The sequence below is a fragment of the Neopelma chrysocephalum genome, unplaced genomic scaffold (genome assembly GCF_003984885.1).
Source record: "Neopelma chrysocephalum unplaced genomic scaffold, ASM398488v2 Primary Assembly neopelma1_74, whole genome shotgun sequence".
NCBI classification, from domain to species: Eukaryota; Metazoa; Chordata; class Aves; order Passeriformes; family Pipridae; genus Neopelma; species Neopelma chrysocephalum.
In genome coordinates, this window is record NW_020897735.1 from 2,199,197 (window position 1) to 2,213,719 (window position 14,523).

The window sequence follows — 14,523 nt, forward strand, 5'->3', positions numbered from 1 at the left end:
ACCTTTTTGATTCTGTGATTCCACTCACGCCCAGAAATATGGATCATAAGGTGAGCAGGGCTGCAAGCTGGATCCATCTGGGCTGTGCCTGGACTGAAAGGTTGGATTTGTGCTGCAGGTAGAGGGGAAGCAACACAGTGGGGAAAAATCAAAGGAGAAGACTTCCAACATCTTCTCGTTCTGTCACTGTGGGTCAGTGGGATCTCGTGCAGTGCAGGATCCTCTCAGGAGGAGCAAAGCGTGACCTGACAGTGGTGGAGACTGGTTTGGAAGGAAATGGTGCTTCTCCTCTCCACCAGTCCACAGTTTGAGCTCCAGACCCTCGTTTCCTTTGGCAGGGAGAGGAGCCCAGTCCATGGTGCTGCCAGAGCACCTCGGGGCTGCAATCACTGAGCTCTTTACCAGAGCATCTCCATTCTCTTGGCCAAACGTCTCTGTGGGTAACTCCAGACTTCCTTGCTAAATTCCTCTTGGAGTTTTATTTTGATTTGTGTCTGTTCCTTGTGTGATATAAAGTTTTACTTTGTCTGGACTAGCACTTGCCATAAATGCATTTTTTTCCCCCCCAGTGTGGTAAAAGACTGAGTTTGGAAAGTGAGAGGTTTTGGGAAGGTGTTGCAGAATGTTACCTTGTCCCCTGTTTAATTTTCATTCACTGTCAGGGAAGGGGATGGTGAACAGACTAAACAGGCCCAGAGGAGTTTAGAAAATGCAAAAAGGAGTTAAAAAGCCAACGCTTGTGCAAGTTAAGGCATGAATTTGGGCATCCACATATCTGGATATGCTGGTGAAATCAAAGAGCTGTAAGTTAGAGTGAGTGTTTGCAGCTCCCAAATTCAGTTAATTTATGACATGTTTAATATGTTTTTACAAATGTTTGTTGTACTCAAGTAGTGATGATGCTTTATTTGGTCAGTAAAATTCCATCCTGCCTGAAGTACGCAAAGACCTGAATGTCACAAGGATGTTCTGTGTCTAAGGAAAAAAATGTTCACTTTCATTTTAAACAGTCCAAATTCTTCTTCTTTTTTTTTTTTTTTTAATAGAAACTTTAACCTGTCACTGAAACCACCAACAGGACTTTCCAATTCTCACCAACATTAAGGCATATTTCTGGTTTTTCTGGTTTGCATTCTTCCTCTTTTCCTTTTTTTTTCCTTTTTTCTTTCCTTCACCTTCTTTCTTCAGCATAACGAGATTGGAAATTAGTGCTGGCTTGAGGCCATGGCTGCATCTACAAGGCCATTTAAAGTTATTGCTCTGTACTCCCTCTGGGCCAGTAGGAAGTTCAGCTGTGATCACAGAGAAAGAAACCACCCCAAAATGCTAGAAATAATAATTCAAAAAGGAAAAAAAAATCAGAAGAATATGGAGTTTCTTTTATGCATTTCAAGTTTGGCGTGAAGAGAATTGTGAAAACAGGTAGAAATACTGAAAAGCAGCTTTTTGTGCCGAGGTGATGGGATTGCTCTGGTGAGATTTGTGGTCATGGCCAGGAAGGAAAGTCTGTTTTACTTTGTTCTGAGTTTGGGCTTCTGGCCTCGGGCTTTTTTATAGGTAAAATCAGGAACTGTCCTCCTGAAGCTGGAGGGGTTGGAATGATGATTGGAATAATGAAGCTGCTGTGCAGTTGGAGTGAGGGAAAGCTCCAAGTATCCGAGTAGTTGGGGAAGGATTTGCAGCATCATTCTCAATCCAGTTCTGAATTTTGCAAATCATTTTATGGATGAACCTGATCTGAAACAAACCTTCTAATGTAACAGCATGGCTTGGACTGGGATTCGGGAAGGTGGACATAAGATAGGTTCACATGGGCTAGAATTTTAGTGAAAGCACCTGCCTTCTTAGGAAATATCCTCTCTTGTAAACAGAAGACTTTTTGGCTGCAAACAGGGAGCTGAAGGTGAAGAAATGGCCTGTTTGTGTTCACACAGGTAACTTTGATTCGTGTTACAAGTTGGTGGCTTGTTGCCTGAAGTTGAATGACCTGGTCCTGTGAAATCTGTCCCCAAAATCTTTCTCTTCACTTTAGTACAGCAGAAGCTGCTGAGCCATATTTGGGTTGGTTCATCTTGGGAAACAAGGGGAGTTTTTGTATTTGCAGACAGAAGTAGTTCTCTAGGAAGGAATGAAGGGAAACCTGAAGCACATTCACTTTCAGTGGAAAGGTGAAGAAATGTTCAGATTCTCTGTATGAAGAGGGAGGGATGTTGTTTAATGGATTTAAATGCTCTCCAAGCACCAAACTTCACAAACTATGGTCCAGATCCATGAAATCAGTTGTGGGGCAGGGAAATGAGGAAGGTTTTAAAGAAATGAGCCACCAGAATGCTTTGGGACCTCCTGATGTTTTCTGACTTCTAGTAGCTCTGGGTTTTCATTCCTTTGGAAATGTCAACTTTCTGTTCAGTTCTAAAATAATTAAACCCAGTCCCTGATGGAGCTTTGATATTGCCTGTCCAAAAGGCTCCACACTTGAAAAGTAGATCAGGACAATGTGTTATGAGTTGGAATAATTTTGGTGTTACTTACATAACAGAACCCCCACAGACCCTGACCTTGGTGACAATCTCATTCTTGGTGCTGTGCACATAAAATCAATGTTCCTCCTTGCCCCTCAAATTTAGGGTCAATACAGATGAGACAAATTTACACATCCTTGGTTAATAGCAAATTCAAGCTGTTCTACAGTGAGACCACTTATCCTACAGCTCCATTCAGTGCCATACCCATTTCTCAGACTGTTTTAAATCAACGCAGACCTTCTCTTCACTCAGATATTAACATAAATATTAAAATTTAGGACAATTCTTTAAATTTCCACCCTTGGGTTTCCCTTTTTTCCTGTGGTCATCCATTGGCAGATCCTGCATAACAAACCCCTCGCTCTCCTGGTTTTCATGAAGGGTTAAGGCACAAACAGCGGTGCATGTTCTGGGGTGCCAAACTTTTTCTTGTGCTCTGTCTCCTTTTGATTTAAAAGCTTTGTTTATCTCTCTGTAAAGTCACTGGCAGGCCATAAAGAGATATATTGCCTTGGTGCAGACAGCACAGGCTCCGCTCCTGGGAAAGCAACGGACTGTGAAGTTGAGTGTGAGCGTGTGTGGGCCCGCTCATAATTCAGGAAGGGTTCTCTTTTGGGAAGCTCCCAATGGATTCTGCCTGCAGCCGCTTGTGGCTCCTTGTAGGAGCAGCATGCCTGTATCCTTGAGGGCTGCTCAGGCTCAGTGCTTTTGATGTTCTCATAAAGCCATCACTCCAAAGCTTGGAATCACAAGGCTATTGAGCTCAGTCATAATAGAGTGGATAAAGTACTCCCAGTGGTTCTGACTTTATTATATTTTTATTTTTTTGATAGACAAATAGTGTCATGTCAGAGCCCGGCTTGCCGGGGCACTCCCTGCTTAGCCAGCGTTGAGCAGTGAGATACATCAGAATTATTGCCTGGTTTTGCTGCCAAGGGTTGAACCTCTGAGTGAACATTCCTTGACAGAAGCTGTGCTCTGATGTGTGTTTGCAAACAGTGTGTTCCCCCTGCACGTCCCATGGGTGCTCCCAGAACTGTGGGGGAGCAGCGCTCCCGGCTGGGATGAAAGGTAGGGCCTTCCAGTGGAAGAGAGGGAATAGGTGAATTATTTCTGGCTGGCATTCAGACTGCAGAAACTGCTGATTTAGCTGAGCAGAGGGTGCTCGGGTTTAATCTTCGATGGAATTGACTTGTAATGTCCTTTTTGTTTATCATCAGAGGAGGAATCTACTGAAAAAGAGGGCAGAGCACCAAGTGCAGCTGAACCACTGCCAGCAGAAAGGTTATTGATTCCCTGCAAGGGGAGATAGAAAGCTGCTTCTTTCATAGAATCACAGAATGGTTTGGGTTGGAAGGGACCTGAATGATGATCTCATTCCACCCCCTGCCATAGGCAGGGACACTTCCCACTAGACCCGGTTACTCCAAGCCATGTCCAGCCTGGCTTTGAACACTTCCAGGGATGGAGCATCCGCAGCTTCTCTGGGCAACCTCTTCTAACAGCAAGTCATGGTTTGTGGGAATCCCCTACCTGAAACCGGGGATTTCCAGACATTTGACTCTAAACCTTGAGGAATGGAGCTGGGAAGAAGCAGACCCCTCTCTTGGAGAATTTCCTTGCCTGGAGGATTAGCATGAGAATGAGAGATCATTGCAATCCCACTGCTTCTCTCAACACATTAAGTGACACACAGCCTAGAGGAGGCCCCAGAGATTAATGTTTTCCATAGATTGAGTTTATCTTTGGAAACTCTACCAAAATATGTACAACATGGGCCCTCAGCCTGCCACCTCCTCATCCCTGGCAGGCCGTATCCACCCTGTTTTTCCTTGTGGATAGCACAAAGGGGTTCCAGACTCACTGTGTCCTCTGCAGCCCTGGGTGGCTGCACTGAAAAGGCTGTGAAGGACAGACCCTGTGGAAGTTTGTTTGCCTGGGGAGAAATCATTAGTACCTTTTATACAGCAAGGATAAATCTTCGAATGGCCTGAAAATCTGCAGGAAATTACTTTTCAAGTGACCGATGATCTGACCTCTGATTTCCTAATGATCGAGGAAGAGTTCAAGCCCAAGTGCTTGTATACTCAGAATGCCAAATTTATATATACAAAGCATCATAATTACTGCCATGGAGATTTACAGCGCTCTACAAATCATTAATAATCATAATAATAATATTTACCATAACTCTTTCTGGCAGATTAATTGCAATTCTCTTTGACCATCCTCAGACTACTTCTCTTACAACATCTTTCCCATTGGCATGAGAATGAAGTACACAAAACCTAATTTATTGACATTAAGGGTGACTTTATTTCCATGTGTTTATTTGAGACAAAACTAGATATTTTGTACTGAAGGGAAAGCAGAAGCATTAATGAATCAGCAGATCATTTAAGACAGTGTTGTGTATTATTTCACTCTAATTTGGCATTGGCAGGTGATGTGCTCTTATGTGTTTGTGACAGGCAGGTGTGATTCTCGCTGCTCAGTCAAGGTCCTGTTTGCTTTATTAAGTCTATAAAATACATATGTAGCCATTTGCATGAGAATATTTTAGGGCTTTCACATCTGTTTCAGGGTGGAATATCCACAGATGAAAAATGTCAAGTTTAGGCCACACTGACTCTTGTTTAGTTGATGAACTGAGGTGATAGAAATTTCTCATTCTTCTAAATACCATCAAAATGATAAGATTTGGAGAAAAGAAAAAAGTAAGAAAGTGTTCTCCCATTTTCTCTCTTTCCTACTCTTCAGTATAAAAAGTTTGTGAGCAGTGTCAGATGGGATGGAAAATGTTGCCGTGCAATGGCATTTTTTATTTTGAAATTTTGTATGTTAGTGTACTTTACTATCTTTCCTTATATTTTTATAAGATAACAGTCTATATAAGCTATGTTATTGTAGCAGTTTTATGCATTTTCCTGCCATTTCGTCCTATTCCTGCCAATGTCATGGATTCCTCTTATATGAATTTTTCTATCTAGGTCTGATTTGATCCAGTACTAGAAATCTGATTTTAATAGACCTTTATCCCATGGCAGATTCAGAGGATCCTATAGGGTTGGAAGGGACCTTAAAGATCATCTTGTTCCACCCCCTGCCATGGGCAGGGACACCTTCCACTAGCCCAGGCTGCTCCAAGCCCTGTCCAACCTGGCCTTGGACACTTCCAGGGATGGGGCAGCCACAGCTTGTCTGGGAAACCCAACCTCCCTCACAGGGAGAGATTTTTTCTAATATCCCATCCAACTCTACTCTCTTTGATTAATTCATTAATTTGAAAGGGCAGTTAAATTAGTTTCTTGACATTGTTCTGTTGCCTATTAAAAAAAAAAGTCAGGCAATAGTAACACTTTGTGTCTTAGTTTCACTCTTCTCTTTGTTTATTCCTCCAAAGTACATTTTGGGTATAAAGTGTCCATTCCACTTGCAGTGTTGGCACAGCTGTGGGGTAGAAGAAATCATCTGCTTAGCTGTTCACAGGAATCCTTCCCACTGCTTGATGGTTAAAAGGAGTCTGGCTCTGAGACACACCAACCACTCACATGTCTGGTTGAACTCACCGGGACCTGTGAGTAGCACATGTGAGTCAAAGTTGCAAAATAATGTAACCTCATATTGAAATACTGCTTGTAATATATGATACAGTAATTGAATCATTTGTCAGGCCAACACAACCTTTAACTGCATTCAGTTTTGCAGCATCAGACTCCCTGCTGAGATACAACAACCTGGATATTAAGAAAACTTCCACAGGATGACAGGCAGAAACCTCAGACACCCCCAGCCTCAGCTCTGCCTCATCAGACTTTCATCTCTGTGAGACAATTACGAAAGCTCATGTGTTATAATATAAAACATAGAACTATTAGTGCCTGCTGACATGGAGAAAAATGGTAATAGTATTTCTCTCCCACCTGCCTGTCCTTCAATTGAATTTTATAGCGGGTGTCTCATAATTTTTGTAGCTTTCCAGAAAAAGACTTAAAGAACCTTTTGTAAAAGAAAGTGCCAAGCAAGCTAAATGTAGAAGTTGCTGCCAATTCTGCCTTTAATACTTTTAAAACAAATACAGATTTAGAGGCACACTCATAGCAGAGCTGTGTGCCAAAGGCCATCGGAACGGAAGACATGTTTTAGAATATATACGTATAAAGTGGGTCTGATGAGTCACTTAATTTGTTGCCTGGAGACAGAATACATTTACATGATGTTCTTTAATCTATTTCTAATTTATATGATGTTCCTTGGTCTAATGGGTTGGTTCCCTGCTCTGTGTGTCCAGCAATAGACGTGTTTGTGCGAGACGCGGCAGCTCCCCCAGCGAGGACCATTCCGTGTTTGTTCATCTATTCTCCGTTACGTTCTCCGTAATTCCAGGGAGATAATTACCCATGAATGCCTTGCTCAAGTAAATTAAAGGGTTTCCCATACAGTAAGGCCTCCTGAGACCACAAGGAGTTTTCTGAGAACCCGCAGTGGCTCAGGTACAAGGAGACTCCCAGCTTAGCCGTAACCTTTGAGGTCCTTCCTATTTTCATACCGACACCTACGTCATCACTCCCATTACAGAAAAATTCCTCTCCTCCGAAAAACCCTGCTGGTGGAAAACCTGTCCTCACCCTATGAAAAGTAAGAGGTACCATGGGGATGTTTTTGTTGTTAGTGAATCATATCTGGTAGGAGTTGTTTCTTTTCCTTGTGCCACGGCTCCAGCCCCCTCCGAGCCGCCCAGCCAATTGCTTTGGCTGCAGCAGCCCGTGGAAGCCCAGAGTACAGTAATTGCTTCATTGTGTTGCTTTAAGAGGAAAGGAAAATAGTTATTACTGTGAGCAAGTGCTTCTGTGTTTTTTTCCCCCGTTGCTGTTGCGTGTTTTTGTTACGAAACGTATCCTATTCTGAAACTGGTGTTTTGAGACTTTCTGTTGTTGAGGTGGAAGGGTGAGAATGGGCACCTGAATGTAGCTGCTGGTAATGAGAGAAAACATTGGCTTGGAGAAATACTCTTCCTTTCTAAAATGGGACCGAAACTATTATTTGTTAATTTTTGTCCTGATCTCTTGATGGAAGGTACCAGGACAGCACAGTTGTGTTCCTGGAAAGCAAGCCCAGCATAGGCTGGATGCTGAGGTACCTTATCTCATCTGCAGTTATATAAAACTTAATGGAGATTTCACTTTTAAACTATACTGTACTGTACTTACTTTTTTACCGTCTGGCTATAGGTGTAAATATGGAATTTATGGTCAGTCTGAGGTAAAGCTCCCGAAATTCATGGTGCTGCCCGTGAAGGAGCTGTTTTTCCATAGGATTATTCTGAGAAAAAACTAACAGAAAACAAGCCCAGCCCCAATAAACTGAGATATCCCATTACTAGAGATATCTAGAAATTTATGAGTGGAAAAGGTATTAGGTTGTGACCTGATGGTCTCCTGCTGCGGAGGCTCCAACGGTGATTAGGAAGGAGTGATTTCATCGCCATGGGAAGGCTGCTGCCCTCATCCCTGTTTTATTTCTCATTGAGAAGCTGAACGTGGTATTCAGGACTAAGAGGAAAAAATGCCTCCCCACACATACACACAGAGTGTTATCACTGCCAGCTCCTCATCTTCAAAGACCCCCGAGTGAGGCTCTGTGTGACTAAGTCCACTTAATTCCCTACCGAAGAGAAAAAAAGTGGAGTTCAGAAGTTCGAGGAGCTCTCTTGCAAACCACGCGCCTGTGGTTGTCTGGGCTGCAGGGGGAAGAGTTGGGCTGAATTGCTCAGTGTTTCAGACCTGATCACACTCATGGAATGCCTTCTTCTGAGGCAAGGAGTGGCCAAAACAGTGGAGGGCTGGTGGGACCTGAGCACTCTTGGAAATGCTGCCTTAGATGTCACCTTGGGAGCTGTTTGAGATGAAGTATCTGGAAGTCTCATCCCGAGTTCTGGGAATGTTTAGCATAAGATTGTAGATTCATGGCCTTGACAGGCTCGTATATAACCCTGGATAGCATCTCCCTTTCCTCCCAACTTGTGGAACTGTTAATAGTAGTAGGCTCCCATAAAGCTTAAAGTACATAGAGCATTTAAAGCTTGTAACATTTATAGATTGCTACAGCAGCAGGAGAATCAAGCTAATGAAAGGATTGGGTGGGTGCCCTGAATTAATATGCCCATAATCTAATTCATTTTAACTTCTCTTTGCTGCATATAAAACCTCCCTCTCTCCTCCAGGAGCACAATTAGGACCCAATTCACAGGCTTGGGGCAGATGATGGGAAGGTTCCCGCACTGTGGGGCTGAGAGGTTTTGAACAGCAGGCCCTTGCCAAGGGCACAGTAGAGATGGTAGAGGTGGCAAAAGTCTTCTGTGGAGGACAACAGGATGACTAGGGAAGGGGAACTCAGGGTTTGAAAAGTGAATTAGAGCAGAATTAGAGCCAGGAGGTGCAGATAAAGTGCTGAGCTTTGAAAGGACTGCACTGCTCTAGGTTGAAATAGAGATATTATTTTTCCTTAAAAACTGTCCATAGTATAGAGCCTACCTTTTCCTCAAGATTGTCTGATAGGCTGCTCGTTTCCATGTGTAACCACAGAGCATTTTACCCTCCCTTCTCTGCCCTTGCCATTCCCTGGAGAAATTGTGTTTGGAGAATACTTCTTGTAGTTACAACTCTAAGTGCAGTGAAAAGTATTTGACTGCACTGTCTCCTTTTGTTCTTTGTTTCATTTTAATCTCCCAACTGTTTTGTTTGCTTCAGCCAAAAAGGAAGGATTGTTGGGTGCTCTGTAGATCATCCCTTGGAAGCTCAGAGGGTGTGGAGGGAGCTGAGGACCTGCAAGGAGTCAGGTTGAGGAGTTGGAGGGGAAAGCAGGATTTGGAGAGTGAGCAAGGCATTGTGGATTGTTCTGACAGATTTTGTTGAACTGTGTTACTGGATCACTGAGTCCAAGAAAATATTACAACACATGTCCATGTAACAGCCAGTTCATACTTCTGACCTTTAAATTTTCTTTTCAGAAGCAATGTGTGACACTGGTTTCTATGTATGTACTCTGACAGCCCTCCCTATCTACTGGAGAGTTATGGAAAATAACAACATAACAAAAGACTATCAAATTCTTTTTCTTAAACCTGAATCCATGCATTCCACACTAGGGGTTCAGCAGCTTCTGAGTGCTCATAAGGTAAGGGATGGGCCTGTTCTAGGATGTGGAAAATTCAGTGAAAAACAAGGCATTAAAGAAAGCAATAGCTGGACATGATTGAATGGGGAGCACTGTTCTTCAGGGACCTGTCCTGAACCCGTGCCCCAGCACAGTTTGAGGACTGGTGTTGTGCTTGGAGTAAACCTAAAACCAAAGCTGAAGCCACTTGTGGTCATTAAAGAACTTGTGGCAGCTTTCACTGTGCTGGATGAGCAACACCTTGCCCTGGTCAGACACATATTAGAATGAGTCTCTTCTATGTGTTGATTGCAGCTATTTATAACACCTTATTTAGGAGGCTCTCTCCATCACTTTCTTTCTCCATTGAGTCAATGAGAGCAGAGTGCATCTAAATTAAGCTTCTTTTCTTACTTCCCTTGTGGAAGTATTTTTTTTTCTGTTCACTAAGTATGTAAGAAGTCTAGAGAGATTAGTCTCACAATGTAGGTTGAGATAAGTATCTAAAAGTAAGTGGTGTTTACACCCCCATTCTCTAGGTGTGTCCTGCATCCTCATTCAGATAAGATGTGCCTTGTCCCTTCCTCCTAAATTGCTATGTCATGTTAAAGTGTTTCCAAGACAGCTGCACATCCATCCTGATTCCATGTGCTTCTGTGAATACCTAGATGTGTATGGGGGCAATAAAATCTATTTTATCTGAAGGGACTTGCAAAATGCTGCCTTAAACAGAGAAGAGCTTGCAAGGGTTTGCCTGTGTAAGGGGTGAAGAAATACCTGCAGTTGAGGAAAAACGTGGTTCCCCCCAGATAATACAATGAGCAACCAGTACCTGCAGACTTAGGGTTGGATTAAAGTTTAGGTGGATGGATGAAGTTGTGCTCCCCAGAGCTCCTGCTCCTGCCAGGGTGAGGTCTGGATGATGGGTTCTGCAGGGACAGAGGTGTTTCCCTGCAAACAAGGACACTACAGACACACAGTTCACAGAATCACAGGATCATTTAGGTTGGACAAGACCTCCAAGATCAAGTCCAGCCTCTCTCTGCAGCTTCTCCATTGCCAGGCTCCTTTGCTCTACTCTGGGTCCCGCTGTGAGGTGCCTGTGACTGATATAATGTCTCTTGGAGGGTTCTGGGTGCTGCCTCAGGGGCTGGCTCTGCTCTCAGCCAACCCACAGACCTGGGGTGCTCACACACACAGTGAAAGGGGTGAGGTGTAGGATGCAAGCAGTGCATCCCACAATCAGCCTTTGCTTTGTCAATCCCTTGTGCCATCCTCCAGCTAATGCACAGCCCAGACCTGGTGTCTGCAGGGGAGAGGAAACCACAGCGCTGAAAAGAGCAGTGCCAGCACTCATGGGACAGTCCCCTTCAAAACTCAAGCCCTTACTGGGCTGAACCTGTTCACATTCCTTGTGGAAGAGCCATATTACAGAGTCTTCCCTTAAAGAAAATACCTGCAGGCAAAGCTGATGAGATCCCACCCCTGAGGAGCACCTGCAGGGCCAGGCCTGTGTTCTCCAAGCCATTTCAGGATGCACAGGAGAACAAAGCTGAGCAGCTTGTAAATACAATTATTTGTTTATTTACACTAGCAGAGCAAAGCTGGGCAGCCTGCAAATACAGTTATTTCTTTCTTTACACTGAAATTCCCTCCTGTTCCTTGCAGAGCCCTGGAGCCAGAGCTCCATCAGGGGCTGTGCGTGCTGGTTTGGGCAGGAAACATGGCACAGGGGGCACCTGACCTGGTTGAAAGACAGCTCCTCTGACTCATCAGCTGAAAGCAAAATGAGCTGTATATATTTAAAGCAAAGCTCTGTTTTAAAAATTAATGATCTGCAAGGGAGAGAGGAGAAACTACTTCTCTGTAATGCAGAAAAAGGCCCTGATGACCACAGCCTGGGTCCCTTTCCAGATGATGTCATCATCAGTCTAAATAATAAATTTTTAACGATGTGGAAAAAAAAAAAAGAAAAAGGAGGAAATAAAAAAAAAAGAGGGGGACTCTGTTTCAATGAGGAGTAAAAGTAGCTGGTGGCAGCAGGGTCTAAGGAAAATATATGGTTGTGTGAGGTTTCTGCCCTGTGTAATTAGATTATCCCAGGTGTAGGAGTGTGCTGCAAAAGGCACATTGAAATGCCACTAATTGACTGCTCTGTGTCTTCCCCTGCTCTTACCCATGCAGAGTAGAAAACTGGGGTACTTGGGATATATAAGGCAGAGGGGCATCCTATAAATGGGGCTGCTAATAATAGGCAGTTAAGATTAGAAGGGAAAGTGTGGGCTCTCATCAGCCCAGAGACTGGGGGATATTTTCCCCTCATAAATAAAAGGCCACAAGAAATCTATTCAAATGGATTTGTGTTGGGTTGACAAATGTGTGCAGTGTGTTACCAGTGGAGTGCTCACATGGGCTCTTTAATGCAGTTTACATTATCAGCAACACATTCATTTGAAATGTGCTGTTTTCTTCCCCAGGACCCCCCTGTGAAGGTGTTGCTCATTGCTGTGGGTGAATTGTTCAAGTGAGAGGGTTTGGGGAGAGCTGGGCAGGCACCAACAAGGTGGCTTGAGGGTGAGGGGGAGGCTGTGGCACCAGCGTGGACTGAATGATGGTGTTTTTTCAGTTCATGCAGATTCCCCATCATGGGGAGCCCTCAGGCATTTTCCATGAGATTCCAGCCAGAATTTTCACCCAAAAAAACCCCCCAAACCAAACCTTAGCTAACACTGCAATTCTACAGGAAATCAGAATGTATCTGATGGCATTTTAAGCTGTATTTTAAATGAACTGATTTCCAGATCCTCCTGTTCAGGGCTAGAGCTCCAGTGTCTGTGTATTCCTGTAGAGATGACCCTCTCCATGAAGAGCTTAGGAGCTAAGGAGACAAGACAGAAGCAATTCCAACCTGGCAGACACAGGGGTTCACTTGGCCAAAAGCAACATAAGATTCATGTCAAAGCTGTGGACCAAAACTGCTTTTCTTGAATCTCAGTCTTGTATATTCCAAATGTATTAACCCAAATCAAGCTTTTCGTGGACCTCAGCGATCCAAAAGTCGCGCCCTGAAAGGAACAGATGTGTTTCACGAGATTTGGGAGTTTGTAATGGGAGATTTTAATGGTTTTAATACCCAAATCCACACCTTCTCCTCAGACTGTAAGGGACAGATTTATGTCATGTTTTGTAGTGGGCTGATCCTACTACCCTTGGCGTGAGACAGATTTACTGGAGTTGTCAGGACTGATTTGCTGTACGAGTCAATACCTCAGCCCACCAGTGCCTGAAGGAAAAAAGGCCTGGGCGTTTAACACCATAAATATTTTATTCTTGCTCTGCCATACAAACCTTGCATGGCCTTTCAAAAACAACTTACTTCTATTATGCCCCAGTTTCTCATGAGTTAAGTGGGGATAACAACATTTATGAGAGTGGAGTGAGTAAGGCCAATGAAATAAGGTGACTCCTGCCCAGGAAGATGGAAAAAAATCGTATTTTCTCTCCCAGGCCCTGTTATTTTTTTTAAATGAATTTGTTCCTTTTTGCTGTTTTCATTGCTCCTTAAATAGTGACTTGAATTTCCTTTCAGTTGTGTTCTGGTACACAAGGGCACACACCTATTAGACACCCTCCAGCTTTCTGGGTCCTTTAGTGTCTCTGTGTTGCTGCTACTGTTCCCTCAGCAAGGAAAAGAGGCACTTGGACAGTATTTGTTGGGGTTGAGTGTGACATTCACAGGACCCAGAAGAGATGCTGAACTTTACAATGTGACACTGGTCTTTCTGCAGTTACCTGGAGGTAATGCAGAGGAAGACAATAAATATTCAGTCTCACCTGTCCAGGGTTTTTTACTTTGGGTCCCTGGTGAGAAGAGCAGACACTGCTGCACTCACAGCTGGGTTTTTTCTTTTCTACTGGCCAGGCAGGAGGAGACCAAGCAGGACTTAAATCCTCAGGTCACTGACATGTCCTTTGTATTCCCGTGTTCTCTGTGAAGGATACGCTGAGCATTGGGTTTTGTCTGGGCTAAAGACACTCTTGCCCATCTGAGTCTGAAACACAGCTCACATTTCCCCAGCCTAATACAGGCACTTATGGGCTTTATTTTATCATTAGTTTGCCCAGAGTTTGCCATGGAGGGACAGTTTGTTAAAGCTTGGCCCAGCCTGTGTGTGCTGTGTCCTCGGTCTGTTTTGGAAGAGCTGGGTGTTCCATCAGTGAGGAGCACACGGGATACATGTTTCTGTCTTTGTACAGGGCAACAGATGAAAAGGATGAGCAATTCCTTGCTGAAAAGGATGAGCAATTTTGATGGAAAAAGGACACCAAGTTGGCACTGAAAACTGACACCACGAGCTGACCCTGTTTGGTGGAAACAATGCTGGTGGGAGGACTGGAGCCACCTCGCTGTTCCTTGTGTGTGTGGCACTGGCTGCAGGGGAGTTTTTTTGCCAGCACACTGGATGCTGAGCTGGGAGAAAAGGTGGAGGAGCTGCCAGGGGCTGTCTGGATGTGAGCACAGAGGAAGTGTGAGCCATTCCACCCGCCTGCAGGAACCAGGCCTTCTCCGAAATGTGAGTTACGCCATTCCTCCAAACTGTATGGAGCAAGAAATGACTGGGAGGCCAGTGATTCATTCTGGGTTAATGTAAAGGTACCAGAGGGGCTAATATAAGGGAGAAAATTGATACTGGCTTTGCAGTGTTTGCGCTGCAGAAACGTGTACAAATGTTTCCCAGAGAAAGAGCGGAACAATCTGATGCAATATTAAAACCAAAAAATACCCACCCAACAGCAAACAAACAGCCATGGGGACACAGGGGCTGGTAACAGTGTTTGGGTA

General features: G+C 44.0%; 1 long non-coding RNA gene across 1 annotated transcript; it reads left to right on the top strand.

The window, feature by feature from the left end:
• The first annotated feature begins 5,985 nt into the window (after window positions 1-5,985).
• LOC113969688 lies at window positions 5,986-14,249 on the top strand. The gene is made up of 3 exons (XR_003534919.1): window positions 5,986-6,115; window positions 12,158-12,204; window positions 13,938-14,249. It is a non-coding gene; the product is annotated as an uncharacterized LOC113969688 (long non-coding RNA).
• Window positions 14,250-14,523: the final 274 nt, after the last annotated feature.